The sequence below is a fragment of the Microplitis mediator genome, chromosome 5, assembly GCF_029852145.1.
Source record: "Microplitis mediator isolate UGA2020A chromosome 5, iyMicMedi2.1, whole genome shotgun sequence".
In the NCBI taxonomy this organism is placed as follows: domain Eukaryota; kingdom Metazoa; phylum Arthropoda; class Insecta; order Hymenoptera; family Braconidae; genus Microplitis; species Microplitis mediator.
The window spans coordinates 18,754,438-18,768,402 of record NC_079973.1 but is presented as its reverse complement, the minus strand read 5'-3'; positions in this window follow the sequence as shown (position 1 = coordinate 18,768,402).

The following is a 13,965-nucleotide window of genomic DNA, read 5'->3' as shown; positions in this document are numbered from 1 at the left end:
TAGTTAAATTCAATAACTGGGTCTTTTACCTTATATTAGACATCAAGGGAGCAGATGAGTAAGACATTTCAACTCATGTGTATAATTGCCTACCCGAGCCGAAGGCGAGGGTCGCAAACTCGCGGATTGAGACGTTCTACCTTCCTCTGTGTATACAATTTTTCACCAGATCTGCACACAAAAATTAATAAAAAATTACGTGTATGATCTATAAAAACCTTTTGAGAAAATCATAAAAATTATAACATTAAAAACCAGTAAATATACCCTGTATATCGAAGTGTTTTATTGCCATTCAAATACATTGTAGTTACTTTCTACACATTTGCAAGTGTTTAGAAAGTGACTACAATGTATTTAAATGGCAATAAAACACTTAGGTGTTTTAAATTAAAACACTTCGATTTACAGTGATAATTTAAAATATTTAGCATAAAAATAACGTCATAGATGTGCGCTGCATCTTTAATGTAAATAATATACCATTATGTTTTCTTTACTACATTCCAGTGCATACTATATAACATCTGTCATTGTAATTTTCGTCCATAAAAATCAAAGTATACCTACAAATTAAATAAAACTCAAAAATCTCACATATTTTGAAAAAATATTTCAAAAGCTGTTAATTTTGCACGGTCATTTTCGTATACGCCCGAATCAGATATCCATGTAGATGATTACTGTTATTACACACTTTTTTTTTTTTTTATTTTATTTTATTTTATTCTATAATTTCATTCTGTTTAAATTTGATCTAGCCATTTATCTCGATTTTATTGCTCCGACTCGTATTTTTTGCACACGCATTGTAATTTTAACTCGATCCTCAATAATTTATTCCATTTAAAATAACCAATTAAAAAATTTTATTTCAATACAAGCCTTATGCAAAATTAATACAGTCCCACAGTGATTACTAATTATAATTATTAATTACTTAGGTTATTTTGATTAATTAATTACTAATACCAATAATCCAACCAACAAGCAATTAAAGACATCGTAAAAACAAACAACCGTAAATAATTGTTAACAATTACTTAAGCTTAAAAAAAAAAAGTTGTCTACAGCGATTAATTTAAATAAAAAATACATAATTAACATATACGTAGAGTAGCATATATTATAAGTCTCTTACACTAGTTTCCAATACTAAGTCGCTAATAAATGTGTGTACATAATGAGAATATATTTAAATATTAAAAATACACACACCTCCTTTAATTTACCGGGTGTGCAATGTGCGATCTTCTGTAAGTGACGGCGACAGAGCATTCATAAGCCAGCACGTGACAGTAGTCATTGACACAATGACTAAATGACATATAGTCCAAGGGGCTTGTGTGCACACACCAGTTCCCTGATTATGTGGACACGGGGCTAGTGACAACGAGAATCGTCACGTTAACACCCACCTTTCTCTGGCCGTCTAAAGACTTTTATATCCACTGCCTTGTATTCTCTTTTACTCTACTGGTTCTACTTTATACTATTTTATTTCATTTTCTATTCTGCAGTGCATCTGAATAAAAACCGTGGATTCATTCATTTAATATAAAGACTGGTAGTTAGGTCTTCAAATCTAAAGAATCAGAACAACCCTTATTGAGAAAAAAAAAGCCGCTTTGACTGGGCGGTGGGAGGAGTAGGTCTTGGGTCTAGGAAAAATCAGTTCTAAGATGTGCTAAGTACAATGTAGTGAAAAAGTTTTTAACCGGAAGTAGATTCGAGAGCTCAGATTTCGCGACTACTTCCGGTGGTTCTTAGAAGCAAGTGAGATTACGGTTATAAATACTCTGATCCACATTTTTGAGTAGATGCGTGTGCGTGCGTGTGTTTATTGTTTATAGAAGATAAAAGATTTAAAAAAAGTGCCGTGTTTTTTTTTTGCCCTGTAAATATGACGCGAGAAAGATTTTTGAGATACGCGACGCGTGCAGACCACGAGGGCAGCTGGCAACCCCACACGCCTACGACACACCCCTTAGGGTCAAGATTTTTGTACGCTACTAATTTTCAGATGCTGCTTCAGTAATAATAGATTTTCTCATGTATACACAAGTTTATGTATCATTAAAATTCTTCCCAACAAATAATAATAATATTATTATATATACATATTGTCATTTGTAAAAATTAAATTTAGGAAAATATTTACGGTCAAAAAATACATAATTGGCTTCAGAAGAAATTTATATTTATTTGAAACTATTTTTTTTAACGAAAATACTTTTAATGGATGGAGAAATTTTTCGGGGGTTACTTTAAAAAATTACATGTTATGTAATACTTTTAAACTATTGGAAGTCTTAAAATTTATTTGGTTTTTAAGAGGCAATTTCAAGAATTAATTTTAATGGCAATAATAAAATTTCAGAGTTTAAGTTTTTGTGCCAATAATTGAATGAAATTTAGACGTAAATAAATAGATAATAATATGTGATGTGTAACTCGGTATTTTTTAGACGGACCAATAAAAAACTAGGCTCTCAAAGTTATGGCTATAGATATGTGTACCTATATATATACACACTAAAAATATGTATTTTTATCATAAAAAGAACGAGTTTTCGCATCATCGTGGTGTCTACCGCCCGGAGAGATTTAATGGAGGGGCATTGAAAGAGGTACACGCCTTCGAACAAGAACTACCACCCCCGGGGGCAGCAATCTTGCATGGAGATCCGGCTTAAACGATAGGTCCGTTCAGCAGTGTGCCGCCCTGCAGAACTCTTAATTTAGCTGAAGAGAGAGAAAGAGAGTAGTGAAAAATGCATTAAAAGTAGCGATGCCAAAAAGAGAGACGACGATGCGTTAAGATGATACCACGAGAAATAATATAAGGCATATATAACCATAATACTACCATCGACCAGAGGTTTCCGCGAAAAATACTTTGCATCGCGACCTCAACGTCGTTATATACACCAGACACAGAACCACCTCTCTGAGCTGTTATTACCCGCGCGTATTTCCATATCGTGTAAGGCTAGACGATGCTAATTTCATCCCTCAATGCGCCAACACAACCCTGAAAACTTCTGTCTCTTTCGCATTCCACCGTTTTCTCGCTCTCTAAATATATTCCAATCTTGTTGAAAATATAATAAATGGCTGCAACGTTTGTTGAATTGCGAGCATTTTTTATACAAAAATACCTTTGTCATTTAAAGTATTTATTCATTGCAACTCGCTACTTAACAACTTAAAAAATACTCATTTATTCTGGCTACTGAATTTTTGTGAGAATTTATATCATTAACTATAAAATAATACGACAAAATTATTACTCAAGTGACGAAAAATTATGGTAATTTATTTAAGAAGTAAGTGCAGCAAAAATGACAAAAAAAATTTTTTTTTTTTAAATAGCTTGGCCTGAAGAAATACGAAACGACTTTGAGATATCATCTGAATCTGACTAAAAGAATATGTACGTATAAAACTATAAACTGAAGGAAACAATTACCTCGGCCATACTCTCGTCGGATATCAGATGCATTTAATGATAAGTGGGCTCCAGAAAAAACGGACTCGCTGGCATTCGCTACGTCCTTCATAGATGTGTTTCTACAGGTTCGAGATATAGTTTATATACCAGAAGAGATCAAAACTCGTGGCATTCCTTTTTGATGTCTCGAGGAAGCCGATTCCTATAATCATTCAGCGAGATCGGTTTAAATTGCTCCGATCAATTATTTTGAAACGATCAAAACCGCCCTACTAATACAAGTCTTCGTAGCTCTGTCGATGCTGATACAAATTTTCTCAATGGTCTTTAATTTATTTTAATGTTTCTGTTCATCGAATCGCAAACGATTTATCTCCTTCTTTTATTTTTGTTCAACTAAAATGCTTTCCACTAAATGATTTCCATAAAAAAATTTAAGAGTTACTGTGTAAAAAAGTAAATGATTAAAAGTATCAGAGGAAGATAAAAATTAAAAGAGTTTGCATGGAATAAAAAATAAGTAATAATAAAGTCAGAGTGTTAAAGGATCCAAACATCCGAGAGCTATATTGCAGACATGATTAGGGGTACATTAACTAGCGTGCTACCGATGATGGAGAATAAAAGACGCAGTATTATGAGTCTCTCGGTATACTTATGAGTGAGAGTTGAACAGTAGCCTTGTAGAGAGCCCATAGATGATGATTAGTGCTTTCAACTCAGCTCAATATTGAGTTCTCTTCAATAAACCTAACACGTGAAACCCTTTTAAGAGTTAACTCAATCCACAGATCTGTCTATCCCTTTTATGAGTGGCGTGCACTTGCAATTTTAATTCGGTAAAAAATAGTTTGTGCACTATTATCGATAAGTCTTATATATTCTGGATTACTTGGTTTTTTGCTTGATTGCTTCCCGTAGAGTTTCGCTAAGCTACTATATATCTATATAGAATAAGCTGTCTATACTGTTTGGATTTGATAAGGGGTTTCTCGTTCAATAGCCGAAGAAAAATCGCCCTTATATATAAGATGCTTTATACGGTAATCACCCGAGTATCCGGAATAGCTGATTGAACACGAAGATTCGTGCATCAAATAAAACTACATGCTTGTATATAAATCACGTAAACGAACAAGAAAATAATCGCGTGACAAAAGTTATTCAGATGTACACTTTCGTAAAAAAAATATTAAAATCAAGTGTAAAGACAAAACTTGTAAAAGACAATCTATAATCAGGCATCTGCTGCCTCACAAAATTCTCTTGCATTAAAAAAATATTACGAAATAATTCTTAAAATACAAGGCAACAATTTTTTATGCATAAGCACTGGATTAAATTTTAAATAATAAATAATGAATGAGATATGGGAATGAATAATTTATGACTTTTAATTACCCATATTAGAAGTTTGTAAAAAAAAAGTCAGCATCCTCTTTATTCTTGATCATCATCATCACCAATAAGTGGTAGTATGAATTGCCGTGCATTTTTGGATACTCGATGGCTTGTATTATGCATTATCATTGATGATTATGATTATGATGATCCTTGTATCATGATCTTCTTCAAGTAGCACACATCACAATAACATATTAAATATGCAGTGGCCAGCGCCATTTTGGCTCAACCATTTTTGCCGATCAAATCTTAATTGTTGGCTGGCGGCTGTCTAAGGAGGCGTGGCTACGATATAACCAACTCCGGCATATACTCTCGCGTTTTAGCCACGCGATGCACGAACGCATTTGAGGTTTTCTTATTTTACCACGATACACACATCCATAACATATCACCCTTATACCGAAGTTGTTGGTCAGGTTTTTCACCTTACGTGAATTGGTCTCTCGTACTTGAATCATAAAACACAACTACTGGCACACACATCAACGCCGTGAACCAGTTGCACACCATCCATGCATACCATATCCAACCATAAGCCCAAGCCCAAAGCTGCTTATGTATTCACGGTAAAAAAATTTAAATACAGGAAAAATTTCCATTTGAAAAATATTTAAATAGTTTGTCTTCTTATAAATTATGGTATGCACACCTAATCATATTTGGAGTATAAAAAATATTTATAAATAATATATCACAGAGTACGTAATAAATGTGGAAGCTTTTCCATTAAGTCTATACAATTATTTGTCAATAAGTTATAATGGTTATTGAATAAAATTGATGATCACTTTGCAGTATAATGCACACCATGGCTGGACAATGATAGCTGAGGTTGTGTACATATTTAAAATGCTTACATACTTTTCATTAGTATTTCCAACTTATCATTATCAATTTCTAAGTTTTTTCTACTGTGGATGGAAAAAAATGAATTCAAGTAATGATAAGTATTCAAGTACTTGAATAAATGTCAACATTTAACGGGATAATATATTAAAAGGATGTGTCGTATAATCAGATAGTAGATATATATAGATATATAAATATAAAGAAGTGTAGTAAAGTTTCAATGACCACCTTTCTCTCTCCTTCGCGAAGTAATCACACGTATTACTCTGATTGGTAACAATTGGTAACAATTGACGGGCGGAACCCAAGAGTAAGTCGACTACTTGGTGGAGGTTCCGCTACTTTACTCATAATGTTTACGACCAAGAAATTTCAAAATGTTGATGTATAAAATGTGGATTGTAATTGTTTTTTTTTCTTTATAGATACTAGTTAAATTATTGAAAATTATTTTTTATTAACTTTAAAAGATGATTGATAATTTAAAAGATTATTTTTTAAACAAAATCCTGATTATTTAATTTTTTCGACAGACTATTGATATATTTATAGAGAAAATTATTTTTGAATTCCGAATATGGATGAAAATGGATTTTATAGCTTTAGATATTGGTGAGAAACAATTAGCCTTTGGTGAAAATTTTTCTATCGTTTAGGGAGATGGTGATTATTGTAACCATTTTAAAAATGTGTATATATACAGTCGGGAATATAAATTGAAAGTACTTGGCTAAATATGGAAAGACGAAAAGATAAAAGGAGTCTGGCTTTGAGCGTTTCACGCAAAACGGATATACTTTTAATGCTAATTTAGCTAAGATTATGGATAGGGAAGAGAAAGAGGGAAGATAGACCCTTGTAGGAACTGAAAAAGTTGATAAATAAAGAACAACGGATGTATAATGTTGTACATAATATTTGTTATAAAAAGTTAAAAAATACCGGCAACAAGGAGGCTACATTTTCAAGTTTATGGAGCACTTAATACATCCGATGGTCCATTATATCTATAGTTTTCAAGTCGCTGAGAAGTTATTACAACGTAGTTTAGTGAGTTTTGTTTCACTTTTATAATATTAAACACTTTTATATCTATTGAAGTGTATGAGTTGCATCGTTAAAAATTTAGCGTCGGATTATTGATATTTAATATCCGTGTGAAAATTTTATCCGAATAATTTTAGTTTAAAAATAATTATTTATAGCTAAATTCGGTAGGTTTCTGTATGGATAAACTGAAACAAATTTTCCAATACTTCATTTTTGTTGATTAATGTTCTAAAAGCCTTTAGCTGTCTTTTAATCAACTAACAAACTATTCAAACGGTCAGTAAAATTGACTTTTTCAATAAATTCATATCTGCACTTTGATCGGGATCATCTAATTTTAAAATAAATCATATTGCTCATTCACTAAACTAATTGTAAGTACACGGAAAAAAGTTTACTATTGCTGCAACAGGAAAAAATCCTGTTGTAGCAACAGGATTTTCCTGCAGCTGCAACAGGAGATAGCCATGTTGCAACAACAGTATTAATCCTGTTGCTGCAACAGGATTTTTTCCTGTTGCTGCAACATGGCTGCCTCCTGTTGCAGCAACAGTAAATTTTTTCCGTGTACACTGTAATAAATTGGGAGTGAATTCGGAGTGATCATGGATTTTTATTCAATCCGAATTCACTCCATCACTCGGAGTTCCGAAGTTTTTAAAAAAAACTTTCGCATACGAAGTAAATAGGGAGTTTGTTTTTTCAGCGGAGTGATTTCGGAATGATCTGGATTTCATTTAAATCCGCATTCACTCCGATTCGGAGTTTTAATATTAAAATGAACTCTTTTTAGAATTGAATTTCACTCCGACCAGGTTTCGATATTAAAATAAACTCCCTTTCAGAGTAAATTTCACTCCGAGAGGATGAAATGAATAAAAGATCATCCGATCCGCATTTACTCCGCATTCGCTGATTTTTTACAGTGAATATGTAGGACAAAAAAACAAAAATACGATAGGCCAGGTCTCAGTATTTCTGCTCTCTAAAAACGAATTAGTGAAAATCACCAAACAATCACTATTTGACAGTAAATAATCACTTATTGCCAGTGAGAGTATACCACTATTTAAATTAGTGACATACTTTCCATTAGTAAGCAGTGAATAGTTACTATTTTTACTATTTCAAATTTAAGAGAGTGCGACAAGATTTTTGCTGTCTCAGCTACTTAATTTTACCACTCAATGTGATTAATAAACAGCTATGAAATACATTCATTATTTTTGCGTAAATCACAAAACACAAGCAACACTTTCAACTAACATAATATTTTTTTACATATATAAGTATATGATGGATACCATATTTTTTATATTAACCTTCTTTGGGCTGACTATTCAAAATCGCGTTCAGTATATACTGAAAAAAATGTTTTCTCACGCACCAATTAAATTTTGAATTAATAAATTAATAACAATTATTAAACTTATCATCATTGACATAGTTTTCTAAATTTTACTCTAACGACACAATGATTGTTACAAACCCCGTAAACCTTCAAACGCTAACGAAGTTATAAAAAACGTTCCCAAGGATACAATCAAAATAAAAAACGACCGTAAAACAATAAACGCATCAAGATAGAACTAAGTGTATGTATATAATAAATGAGTACTAACATCAATCATAAAGATATAAAAGAAAATATATACTTGAGGTGTTGATGACTACTAACGTTCTTTGAAATAAACTGACCATAACATATCATATAAAGCTTATAATTTTATAAAGTTTAAATATAATATTTATAAAAAATAATAATAGCAATATTTTTTTTAATGTATACATTTTTAATAAAATGGTTATATGTATGCATTATTAGTAATTTGATCTATTGATTAAATATTTAATAATTTACTATAAATATTAAAGTAAAAAGTTTATAATATATTGCTGGCCAATATTCTAATGATGTTAAATTATTATATTTAGTGATATAGATTATTTAAGAAAATGATTTTGGGAGTTTGCTGCTCGCTAGCAAGATGATGCTCAAAAAAAATTTCTTCTAAACAATAGACGCTATATATATATAAAAAAAAGCGACGTCAAAGGGATAAGTCTGCGGTCGCGAAATTACAATATCGTTAAAACGACGAGCAAGTTTGTGGATCATGTATACAAGGAAGAGAAGATGTGAGAGAAAATAACTCTCTTCACTACTTTACTCACTCGTCGTTCACTCTGTAGAATAGGCGTATGATTATATGTATTATGTGGGCCAAGATTGGTAAGGTACGTAATAAAATAATTGAAATAATCACACGCCACAAGGACGACTCACGCGCCATTATAGGGACCGGCAGAGGAGAGCCTGATGCTGACCAACCGCAGAATCATTTGAGAAACGTAATCGCGAACCATAAAATATTTAACTTATTCAATACACCTTTCTTTTGTAATCTATATAATATATTTTAGTTTTTATGCATTCATTCTTTAATTAAATTAAATGAACGATTGTTGATTTGAAATAATTTAACCCAAAGTTTTTCATGTATATGTTCATTCGATTAGTAAATTTTATTATGCAGAGATTATTAATGTATTGCATATAAATTTCTGCGGTTAAACTACTATCGGTTCTTTCAATTTCTGTTAATAAGAATATAACTTTTATTGTCATAAAGAAATTTTGTTTTTTATTGTTTTTATAAAATTTGAATAATGTATATATTAAATACTTATTTAAGTATTAAAAATTTGCAGTACTTCTCAATATCATAATTAAAATAAAATTTACAAGATCACCGAATACATTTTTTGAATCATTACCTCTTCATTTATGTATGATGCTCTCTAAACATGAATTAGTGAAAATAAGTGAATATTCATTAATTCCAAGTGCGAACCGAACCACTAATTTCAAAAAGTGGCTCGGTTGGCACTCTGAACTAGTGAATATACGCTTATTTCACTTATTCATGTTTAGAGATATCTGGACCATTAAGAAACTTGGAAACAAAAAGTACCATTTCCACTTTATAAATAGGTGTATTTTGATAGTCAACACCGGGTTAAGCAAAATTTTCAAAAATTTAAGAAAATAGAGGAGGGTAGGGCACGACGGCCCCCTGGGACACGATGGTTCTCCTCAAAAATTTGGTAAAATTTTTTTTTTTTCATTTTCGGTCAAATCATGATATCTCTGATGTTTTAGAGATATTTTAGGCTGATCTGCGATATCTTGGGGCATAATGGACCACCTGAAAAAAAATTCGCATACAGAAAATTTTTTTTTTTTCCTAAACTAAAATGAATTTGAAAAATTTATGGATTAAAGCTTTTTTAGGCCAATACACTGTAAAAAATTCGCGGAGTGAATGCGGATTAAATCCGGAGTGAATGCGGAGTGAATGAATTTTTAATTATTCACTCCCCTCGGAGTGAAATTCACTCCGCAGGGGAGTTTTCGCGGAGTAAATAATTTTTTATTAATTTAATCCCTCCGGAGTGAAATTCACTCCAGAGCGGAGTTTTGTAAATATTATTAATAAAAAATAACTCCACTCAATAAAATCGAAGTAAAAACTCGCGTATTACATAATTGATCAGCTGATACGCACACACATATTTAGACACACACGCGCACTTGCACACACACGTGCGGACACACTCGCAGATATTTGCACACATCCGAACACACACACTCGCACACACACACACACTGTTTAGCAGTTTAATATAAATTAATATGAATTTATTTAAGTATTAGAACTCCGGACCGGAGTGAATTGGGAGTGAAATAAAATCCGCGTCACTCCGCAATCACTCCGCTAAAAAAAACTCCTAATTCACTCCGCATGCGGAGTGATTTTTTTTAAAACTCCGGAACTCCGAGTGGCGGAGTGAATGCGAAGTGAATTCGGATTTAATTTCACTCCGAATTCACTCCGGATTTTTTAGTGTAGATTATATTGTGGTTAAAATAAAAAAATGAAAATTTCAATAAAACTGGTTATATCAGCTAAAGAAATTTTTTTTTTAATAAATTTGAAGCCTATGGGGTTATAAAGGTACGGAAATAGTATAGTATATTTGTGCTTAAAATCTTTTTGTTCAATGATAAAAAAAAACCAAAAATTTTTCGAAAGCTTTTTTTGGAGAGAGGCCGTCCGTGCCCCAGAGAAAAAAAAATTTATTTTGGACTTTTGGTAAAACCTTAATAGATTTGCTTAACCCTGTTTAAAAAAATTATTTGAAACGATTCAAAACAATTTGAAATAATTTAAAACAATTTAAATCGACTAAAATATAGATATACATTTAGCATGGATTAAATCATTTTTATTCATCAGGGAAGGTAAAACTAAATTAGCTTGACCTAGAGATTAAAAGTCATAAAAAATTATTACCAGCTTAAGGGGGCCGTCATGCCCCACCCTCCCCTATTAACTTCTAGTCCCAAGTTCCTCAATTGCACGGACATGTACATGACACTAAATTTTATAAAAGAACTTCTTTGGTAATTTATAAAAATGTTACTGTTAGATTTTGAACTTCTTAAATAATCTCTATCTCTACAAATTTATGGTCTGGTTCAAAAAAATTCACTCTAATATCACGTACTGCATGTTAAAATGCAAGTGTTTCGATTTTTTAAATTTATTACTATTTAAAGACATCATACTAAGTTTTAAGTAAAATTAATGGTCTTAAATTACTATCAAACAAATGACAAGTATCAGAGTTCAAATTGCGAATGTCTTCAGTCAGCGGGCAGGAACAGTATTTGTTTGTTCCCAAGGGACGAAACAAGTTTGTTTTTCTGCCCGCTGACTCAAGACATTCGCGGCATTGGACTGAAATTATCTTGTTTCGACTGGCTGTAGAGACACTGAAGCTTTAAATTTCGATGCTGGTATCATAAAATAGTATATTGTGTGACAAGGGATGAAACGAGACGATTTCAGACTAGGGTGAACTTGGCTGCCCGAGCGGCAGGCGAGGGCTGACATCACCCGCAGTCTGAAATCATGTTTCATCCCTTGTCACACATCATATTTTTCATGATGACCTTCCAGTGTCAGTAGTCAGTAAGAAAATAAGTTAATTTCAAGTTGGTGATGCGTAGAACTGTTAGAGAATGAGAAATCTGTGATTTACAGTCAATTATTAAATAGTAAATAAGACAAAAATATTATTTTCAATCATTTTTTAGAAATTTTGTTTGGTTAATTAAAACTGTCACTTAAAAATCAAATGAATAAGGCTGAAAATGAACATTAAATATAACTAACACCAGACAGAAACAATTGTGTTTCTTCCCAAGGGCTGTATAAAGGTATTTGTGAATTACGAATTCGCTAGCAGTTGTTTGCAGCATCAGCTTGAAATTAGCTTGTTTCGACTGGTGGTAGAGACACTGAAACTTTAAGTTTCGATGCTGGTATCATAAAAAATACTTTGTTATTACATTTAAAATATTTACGTAAATTACAGCCTACAACTCGGGCAGCCAACTTCGCCCTGGTCTGAAATCATTTTGTTTCATCCCTTGTCACACAATATACTATAAATGGGTGTAAAACTTTAAGTGTTCAAAATTAATGCATTTGAATTTACAGTGTGTAAAGAAAGTCATAACCGATAAGTATATAGGTTTTTAACTCAAGTTCATCAGCTAGAGTTGGTAAAATAACGACGTAGATATAATTTGCGATAAATTAACGATAAATTATTAAAATAAATCCAAAGCTTCAACTCAAACAAAACAATATTTTAATGTATAAAAAAAATGAAGTAATTTATTTATTAAAAAAAAATTTCCTCACTTTTTCCTTAAGTATTTTTATTATTCGAAATATAAAAATGAAGAAGATTAATATTCCGTTACAGTACATCAGACATACATATGTACATGTTAAAATAATGACGAAATTAAAAACCTAAGGCGCGTCTGCCGTTTTATATCAAGACACACATTAAACACGCTCTTGGTGCCATCAGACATATTTTATTCGTTTATTTAATTCACCAGCAATTTAAATATTATCCCTCACTCGAATTGTAAATAATTGCGGGTAAATTCTGAGAATTCATCGCAGACTGAATAAAACTAAAGAATACAAAAAAGCCCACTTATAAAAACGAAACGAGTATAAATATTAAATAATAATAAAAATAATATATAAATTTTCATTGCGTATTTAATGTTTTGTATTCGTCATTACCGACACTTTATTATTTACTCCATTATGTTCATCATATACGTAAATTTTAATGAGCAAAAATTAATACACAAAAAAGAAAAGGATTTCTTGACGAAAAAAATTTTTACTCGCCCCAAGAACTTTTTTTCTTACCGCAAGAAACTTTTTGCATTATAAACTGAAAACAAAAATTTTCTTGAGGCAAGAAAAAAATTTTTGCGCCAAGAAATTTTTTCCAGTCCTAAGAAAATTTTTGTCTTCAATTTATAATGCAAAATATTTCTTGCGCCAAGAAATCCTTTTTTTTCTGTGTATTATTTTCAACGTCACCGTATTACTTTTGATATCATAAACTTACTAATGAAAGTTTAAAAATATAACAATAATTATTGATTGAAGATGAAAATCTAAAATAATAATAATAATTTTTATTTTAAAACAATCGTATTGCGATGACCAACATGAAGAATTGTGCGTGTTTATGGTTTCCGTGAACGCGTCGCAATCAACTTCTTTTGATGACCACTTTCTACTAGATCAAACTACTACTTTAATACTTCCACGAAGTTATTTAATTTGTCTCAGTTGTTTACGTGGAATACCCATTAAATATTATTTACCAGCAATATTTAAAATATTTTATATTTTAAATCATCATCTTTGCTATTAAACTCTCATTAAATATTTTTTATTGAAAACTCCATGTTAGTAAAAATAAATTAATTTTTCTACGTCATAAAAATTAATTTCCAAAAGATGATAATTTTCTTGAGTCATTTCACGAACAATTAATAGTTTTCGGTTGTTTTTTTCAACAAATCTATTACAATTCAAAAAAAATAAGAATAATAAAAATATGGAATGTAGAAAATTTTAAAAAATATATAGATGCAAATTTTTTAATGTATTTTTTTTTCTATAATTTTAATATCATTCTTTTAAACGTAATTATAAAAATTCTTTTTTAATCAAGAATCTATCCGCTCGAAAACAAATAACTGACCTGACCTTCTATAAAATCATTAATGGATTGATTGATTCGCCTGATAT